The following is an 8,420-nucleotide window of genomic DNA, read 5'->3' as shown; positions in this document are numbered from 1 at the left end:
ATCCTAACCTTATCCTGCTCCCTCCATGGTCCTGTTCATCCTATGCTGAAACCATTTCCCCTTTCTCTGAATCCCTCTATAGCTGTTATTTTGTTACCATGCACAGTACGCAGGCACATTCAGCTGGTGATACATTTTGCTTAGCCCTTTCTCTGTCTCCATCACTAGATCCTTGAGAGTATCTCTGGTGCCACAGTCACAGTATATGCTTACCTGCTTCTGGGTTCCTCTGCAAGAAACCCTGAGGCAATGCTGGGTTAGAGTGTTTATTAGGAAAAGGATCTCAAGAAACACAAGTTAGGGAAGCAAGGCAGGGGTGGGAGGAATGCCAATAAAGCATGCTCTGATGAGCTGACAGCCACTGTGGGCAGCAAGAGCTCAGTCCCGCTGAGGACCCCCTGGCAAGGAGCCTTCAGAAGCATCCCACCAAGGAATGGCAAAGCTGGAGTACTCATCCACTGACCCTCATCCCTCACTGTTAAGAGATGACCTTGGGGCATCCATTTCCACACTTCCAGCAGCCTTGTACATGCACTGTACAAACCCTCTTGGTTGCAGGTCTTCCTTGCTTTGCTTCTCTTGAAGCAAAGAGACATGAACATTTAAGGTGGGAGACTGCCAGTGTGCACAGGAGCTGTCTGCTGCAGCTGCAGGCGAACTCAGGGATGGGGCTCAATAAAAATCTAGATGGTATTGAATGAATGGAAAAACATATTGCATAAACACTGCCTTATCTTAATGTAAAGTCACCCATCTAGAAAAATTACACCAAATTTTTTTTTATCCACCATTCTATTTAACCCATTTAACATATAATGTTCTAAGACCCAATTCTGGAGTGTTCTAGAATAGAGATCATGGGTATTTTACTCTCCGATTCTGTTTAGGAGATTGTCAAAGTCCCTGGGTTTTGTAAAAGACAAAGAGGAATGTGGGAGCTGGTGGCTACCAAGAACTTTTCTCAATCATCTTTTGAATATGCTCTATGAATGTACAGTGACATGTCCAGATCCAAAGAGCAAGTCAGCTCTCAGACTGGAAAAACAACTTGGCATTTCTCAAGTTTTCCGAAAGCCCAATCAAGTGAGACAAGTAATTAACCACTCACACAACCCACATCCTTGACTCTCCACCTCACTAACTATTCCGTTCATGCTTCCATCATATTTTCTTTCCTCCTACAAATACTGTGACTTTATGTTTCCACAGAGCTGCTGCTCCAGGAGGACCACGGGATCATACAAAACAACTCCAGGATTCTACATAGCTTCCCTTTATCCCTAACGGTTTCCCCCAAACACTGTGGGTGGTAATAGTAGAAGCCCATAATTTTGGTGCCAACATGTAATATTTTTAATCAGGCAATACAATTCACACAGGAATTTCTTGGGGGAATGTCAGTTTTTACATCTTACATTTTTCTTCATTAATAATGATAAGATTAGCCTAAAATCGACTAATAAATAAATGTAAAAGCAGTAATAAAACTCAGAGTTCCTTATCAATTTTTATCAACTCCAGTCCTCTTGCTTTGTAATAGCTCTAATTTGACACCTTAAATTAAAGCAAAGATTCTCAGATCAAGCTCAGAGTCTTCAAAGATGCAGGAACATTTGACCAGAGTTTAGCACAAACCACTGCTCAGAATGAGGGCTTAAATAAACATAAGCAACTCTGGGAAGTTGTGTACACTCTCAAAACTGATTCTAAACCAAACCAAAGATGACCATCTTTAAGAGCTACTATTCTGGAGCAAAACAAAAATGTGAAAAGTTTCCTCAGGATTAACCTTTTAAATTATTCCTGTTCGAACTGTTTCTTTTTTATTGTTTTTTAACTTTATTATGGTGCTAAGCTAAGAGGAGATCATTTTATTTGGGTAAGCTGGAATCTCCTACCAGTTTTATTCACAAATATAAAACTGCCTAATGAATGCCAAATATTCTCATCACCCATGTTTTACAACTACCTTCAAAGAACAGAATTTTCAAAATCACATGAAAACCAGGAAGCCTCAAGCAAAGAACTTACTAACTGCACCTCTTCCTTAGCTACATTTTTAAGAAACAGAAGAGGGAGGAGACCCAAGAACACGAAAGGGAGGAACAAAAACAAAAGACCTGTGTACATGCCAGGTGCAGACTCGGGAAGGTCTGGGCACAATGAAAGCAGAAGTGTAGTGCTGGCTTTAGCAGCACATATACTAAAATCGGAACAATACAGAGAAGATTAGCACGGCCCCTGCCCAAGGATGGCACACAAATTCCTAAAGCGTTCCACATCTTTAAAACAAACTTATGGCTGCCAAAGGGGAAAGTGGGGATGGAGGAGGGATAAATTAGGACATTGGGATTAACATATACACAGTACTATATATAAAGTAGATAACCAACAAGGACCTACAGGGAACTATACTCAATATTTAGTAATAACTTATAAGGGAGGGACTTGCCTGGCAGTCCAGTGGTTAAGACTTTGCCTTCCAATGCAGAGGGTACAGATTCGATCCCTGGTCAGGGAGTTACGATCCCACATGCCTCACAGCCACAAAACCAAAACATAAAACAGAAGCAGTATTGTAACAAATTTTAAAAAGACTTTAAAAATGGTCCACATCAAAAAAAAAAAAAAATCTTGGGACTTCCCTGGTGGGGCAGTGGTTAAGAATCACCTGCCAATGCAGGGGACAAAGGTCCGATCCCTGGTCCAGGAAGATCCCGCATGCCGCAGAGCAACTAAGCCCGTGCACCACAACTACCGAGCCTGTGCTCTAGAGCCCGCGTGCTGCAACTACTGAGCCCACGTGCTGCAACTACTGAAGCCCATGAGCCTAGAGCCCGTGCTCCACAACAAGAGAAGCCACTGCAATGAGAAGCCCGCACACCGCAACGAAGAGTAGCCCCCGCTCACCACAACTAGAGAAAGCCCGCGCACAGCAACGAAGACCCACTGTAGCCAAAAATAAAAATCTTAAAAAAATTAAAACCTATAAGGGAAAAGAATCTGAAAAAGAATATATATATATATATATATATATATATATATATATATATGAATCACTGTGCTGTACAGTGTGTTGTGAAACTAATACAACATTGTAAATCAACTATACTTCAATAAAAATAAAATTTTAAAATTTTAAAAAGCGGAAGTGTGGAATGATCCCCAGCAACCACGAGGATCTTGGGAAGTGCTTAAAAATACAAGTGGTGGCCACGAACAAGGAATGTGTTCACAGCTGCTGTGGAGGAAAAAACAGCAAACATTACATTGAATAGACTCAGACACTTTAACAGGCAGATTTCTACCTTGTGGGCTCTTTCTCTGTTTCCTCCTTACTGTACCAAACCCAGGGCTGCCCATTTAGAAAGCAATCCTTCAACCACCCATAAGTATGTATTGACTCTTTTCCAGAGGCCATGCTAGGTGTTTGGGGAGGTGAAGAAGTAGACGGTTCTGTCCTTGCTCTCAGAGTGGTTATAGCCTAGCTGGGGACTGGGTTGGTAACATTCAGAAAGAAAAAAGGAGCGCCTCCAAGCAATCCCACGCTGCTGGATTCCAGACTCAACATGGCCTGGAGTGGAGGGGAGGAGTCTGGGGGAAGACTGACTGCCCCTTATTTACCATTTACCTTCTCTGAGCTTCCATTTCCGTACAATGAGGAACCCAGGATGTCGTGAGAGTTTTATAAAGTTGATAGCACAGTGTAAGTACTAAATAAACAGCTACTCCTATCATTATTATCATCAGCCTCATCATTATTTAGTAGCCTCTCCTAAAAGAAGAACTTCCCAAACAGTAGGGCAATGTCTTCCAAGTCCCACCCTGGAACTGAAATGCACTTGCCTACTGTTATCAATAGTATTTAGGGAAACTGACTACTTCATGGATTAAATGAATGACTATTATTTGTTATCAGACTACATCCACCACAGATAATGTTCTTTGAGACACTGAAACCGAGCTCCTAACAAGGTCAACATTACTCATGTTTGGCAGATGACCGAGCAGACATTTGGAGCCATGCCGTTTATAACTAGTGTCCACCAGTGGGTGAAAGGGAGCAGATTGATAAAATAAGCAACGTGCTCAGGTCAAAGTCACCCAAGGATGGAAGGGCTGGATTACAGAGGCTCTGTGATGGCAACTCCTTGTCAGGTGTCTTAGCAATTTTTCCACCACCTCAGACGCCCCCTTCTCCATGAACCCTTCTCAGAGACCCCAGTTAGCTGCTTCTCCCTGGGAGTTAAGAGTAACTTCATACTATATAGTATATAATATTATGCTTGTTTATTTACGTGTCCTTCTGCCCAGTTAGTGTGAATGTTCATCACGGTCTAGGGTTATAACTGAATCAAAACTTGTTGAAACTCAGAAGGTGTCACTTAAGGATTTTTTTGCTCTCAGAAAAATTAGATGAACCTGTCTCGGGCCTCCCAATCGCACCACCTTGGATGAGTCTCTTGTCCTCCCCACAAGAGCTGTGACAGCCAACCCTATTCCTTTGAGACACTCTTGTCTCTGCTCCTGCCTCTGCACAGGCAGTTCTACCCCGGGCCACCCTAAAAGCAAAATCCACACCTATCATTTTTCCCAGAAAGGAACTCAGACACACTGAGCATATCATGATTATGGTTGTTGGCTTGAAGATCAGAGGGTCCCTGGGGGTGGGGGCCCTTGTCACAGTACATCACAGGGCTCCCACCCTCACCTCTTGTCTTTCTCAGAGAACCAGCCCACGCCCATGCCCTGGTCTCCAGAAGCCCCAGCTCCAGCCACCCACCTGCATCTTACACACGGAAGTTTGGGGAAATCCAGTTCAGCCGTGTCCTCCTGCCTGCTTCTCTCCTGGGAGCCAGCCCCTGTCATTCCTAGTTTCTCCCAAAATTCCAGTGAATAAAATGTATTCACATAAATGAATAACTGAGTGAGCATTTGGCCCATAGCTGACACTTAATAAATAGTGGTGGAATATATGTAAAGGAGTGAATGAACAAATGAATGAATGGAAGCTAGTCATGTGTACCTCTAAATCAAGCTGAATTCCAGGTTGAGGTGCAGAATACATGAAAATGGACAAGTCAGCACAAGGCATCTGGCTGTCATCGAATTTCCTGATCAGATGGAATAAAAGCCTATATGGCATAGAGGTTACCTACAGTCTGGAATGTTTTCTATTTACTTATTTATTTCTTTATATTTCTTTTTCTTTTTATTTTTTGGCTGTATTGGGTCTTCATTGTGTCATGCGGGATCTTTCTTGTGGCATGCAGGCTCTTTTTTTGTTGTTGCGGTACGCGGGCTCTTCGTTGCAGTGCACGGGCTTCTCTCTAGTTGCAGTGAGCAGGCTTCTCTCTAGTTGTGGCACGCGGGCTCTCTCTAGTTCTGGCATGCGGGTTTTCTCTCCCTAGTAGAGGCGCACAGGCTTAGTTGCCCTGCAGCATGTGAGATCTTAGTTCCCCAACCAGGGATTGAACCCACATCCCCTGCACTGGAAGGCAGATTCTTTACCACTGGACTGACAGGGAAGTCCCTGGAATGTTTTCTAAAAAGAAGAATAAAGATATTATGCCTGAGAAGGAAAAGCAAACCTGGAGCAAGGGAAGATTCCTTAGGAAGGAAGCCCAGAGCACTTGCCTGTGACAAGAAGGCAGATAGTGAGAAGACTGGATTCCTGTCACTGTTGATGAACATGCCCAACACACAGTGAGGTCAAACGAACCAAAACCTCAGAGTTTGGAGCAGAGAAAGGTTTATTGCAGGGCCAAGCAAGGAGAATGGGTGGCTCGTGTTCAAAAGACCCCCCCAACTCCCTGACGGTTTTCAGGGAAGAGTTTTTAAAGACAAAATTTGGGGTGAGGGCTGTAGGGTGTATAACCCTCCTCTGATTGGTTGGTTGGGAGGTAACAAGGTGGTGTTTCAGGAATCTCAGTCAGCAGCCTTCTGATTCTGACCACTCTGGGGTCTATGTGCTTGGGCTCAGCCTGAAGTTACCATCCTCCACCCAGGTGGGGACTTAGTTCCTGTAGAAGAACCCAGAGATATGTATCAGATTGTTCTGTAAAAGGACACAGAGATGCTTTTGTACCTGGGAGGGCCCTGTAGGGCCCTGCTTGGTTTCATCACCAGAGCAGGCCCCCTTCCCTGATTTACCAAACCCCCATGGCCAGTACGGGAGCAAGGCACAGAATGTGGCTTCAGCTGTGAATCCTCATGGTCAGGGAACATCTGTCCCCAGCTCCAAAAAGGGCCTGATTGCCCGTCTTCACTGAACAGAAAATCCCTCCTTTCTCAGAGCCCTGGGGGAGCCTGCAAGCTGTCCTCACATCCCCATTTGCAGCCTCAGAAACCTCATCTCCAACTCTTGCCCCAGAGAGAAATGCCAGAGACATCCACATCATACTGTCAAAGACAGCTTTCCAGAGAGAACAGAGTTTTATCCACCCCTCAAGTGGGCTTTCCACTGTGTTCTTTCCTTCTCTGCTGGGTATGAATGAATCACATCCTCAGGAAATACAACCCATTGAGTAAATCAGCACTCTGGAATGTCTTTAGAAATAAAGCTAGTTTGGTTGACTCATTGGACAAATGCAGCTATAACCAAACACTTGAAGCCCTGAAACAGGTATCCTCTGGTATGGATTCAAGGTGGGTTACACTGGTGCCCAGGTATTTGTCGAACTAAAAGGGCAAGGTGGCTTAATGTAGAGCCCTTACTCAGTGGGGTTACTCATTTACCTGAAAAAATGAGGAGAATCAAAACAGTCTGGGAATCTAGCTTTAGGAGTAGCATGGCTAAAGTTCCTTTCAAAGGAACAATCTTAGGGAGCTACCAAGGAGAGGCTGTATATATTTAGAGCATCTTTTATCAATGTGCTGGAAAAATTAAAGACATTTAGAACTTTGTGTCCAAAGATAAACTCTGAAAAAAAGAACAATATTATTAGTTTATGGTCACACAATTTGTCCCTGGGTTTCAGACTTGATGGAATAATTCAGCATTACTGGGGAATGTGAGTCAAGCTGGGGGCAGTTCAGGAAATCGGGTGAGGCCCATCTGTCCTATGCAAATAAAGAATACTCCCAGACACAGGCAAGATTTTCATCTGCCTTCCAAAATTAGAGTGAACTCTTACGCCTAAAAATGAAAGGCTGTGAAGTGTACTCACAATGCCATCTGAGGCAGATGACTCAAACCACTTAAACCCAGTTACTTCCCCCTGTCTTTTGTTCATCACAGCCAAAAGAGACCTGACTGCAAACCTGGCTGAAGGGGTCACAGGTACCAGAACACAGGTGAGAGATCCTTGGCACCCCCTAGTTGATGCAAGGGAATCACAGGTGTCCGTACTCAACTGGGCACAGCACACTAAGTCACAAGAGAAAATTTTATTTCTCTTCTAAGCTAAAATAATACATCCTTCCAGACCACAATCCCTCAAATTTCATTCCAGTCCATGTCCTTCCAGTCCAGTTCAAGCTGTGGCTAGGAATTCAAAATAAACTGTGCTGATTTTGAGAGCCACAAAGCTTTGCACAGGAAAAAAAAAAAAAAAAAAAAAAAAAGCTAGTTGTTATTGTTAAGGGAAAAACTACACACATATTTGGCTCAAACCAGAGGAAAGGTAGGGCTAAAAGCCAAGTGGTATAAAATGAAAAAACTTCCTCTTTCCAAGGATGGGTGGCTTCGTCTTAATAAGTTAATGCCTGATAAGCCAGTGCAAAATCCAGGGTGGAGGGCTGCCGCAGTTCTAGCCAGGTCAAGCCAGCCTTAACTCTGACTTGGAGAAATCCTTACCTGGGTGGACCTTGCCCTTTAGAGATAACTCCCAACATCCCTCCTGTTTTCTGGCCTTTCTCCACCCACTCTAATGCTGCTTTATCTACCTGCTCTCTCTTCAGCAAGATGCTCCCTTACAGGGGAACTACCAGCCTATTCAGTCCCTTTGTGTGAGATATGAAAGCATACATCCCAGCCTGACTGACGGATGGCACCTCTAAGGGGCAGGGAGCAGCCCTTGTAAAGCTGTCCAATATTCCCCTCACCCTCAGAGGGCACAGGTTCACACAGAGATACACCCCATGACTGTCTTCATTCTCCTCCCCAACTCTAACTCAAAACCCAACATGGGAACCACCTCAAGCCAGGTCCCAGATCATCTGGCACTTTGTCACTTCCAAAGAGCCTCAGGTGACAATTTCCTAACCTCATCCTTGCTGGAATGCTAATTAAAAGTGGTTAAGAAAAAAAAAAATGTGGTTAAGAAGAAAGCCTTAACCAGGGCCCTTCTTTCTCAGGCACTGTTTTTGATGTTTGTTTATGATTTAAAGTGATACTTTTTTATTGTAGAAAGTATAAGAGCCTATTCTAATTCTTTTCTTTCTTTTTTTTGCAAATTATTGAATAGGAATTTTTTGCA

The 8,420-nt window shown here is 43.8% G+C and overlaps 1 non-coding gene across 1 annotated transcript; it reads left to right on the top strand.

Annotated features, from left to right (window-relative positions):
- Positions 1-2,179: 2,179 nt before the first annotated feature.
- Positions 2,180-2,286, top strand: LOC132500452 (U6 spliceosomal RNA). The gene has a single exon (XR_009534044.1). It is a non-coding gene; the product is annotated as a U6 spliceosomal RNA (small nuclear RNA).
- The last annotated feature ends 6,134 nt before the right edge of the window (positions 2,287-8,420 follow it).

This window comes from Mesoplodon densirostris, chromosome 12, assembly GCF_025265405.1.
Source record: "Mesoplodon densirostris isolate mMesDen1 chromosome 12, mMesDen1 primary haplotype, whole genome shotgun sequence".
Classification (NCBI taxonomy): domain Eukaryota; kingdom Metazoa; phylum Chordata; class Mammalia; order Artiodactyla; family Ziphiidae; genus Mesoplodon; species Mesoplodon densirostris.
The sequence above is the reverse complement of the archived record's forward strand: the minus strand, read 5'-3'. Positions and strand labels throughout refer to the sequence as shown.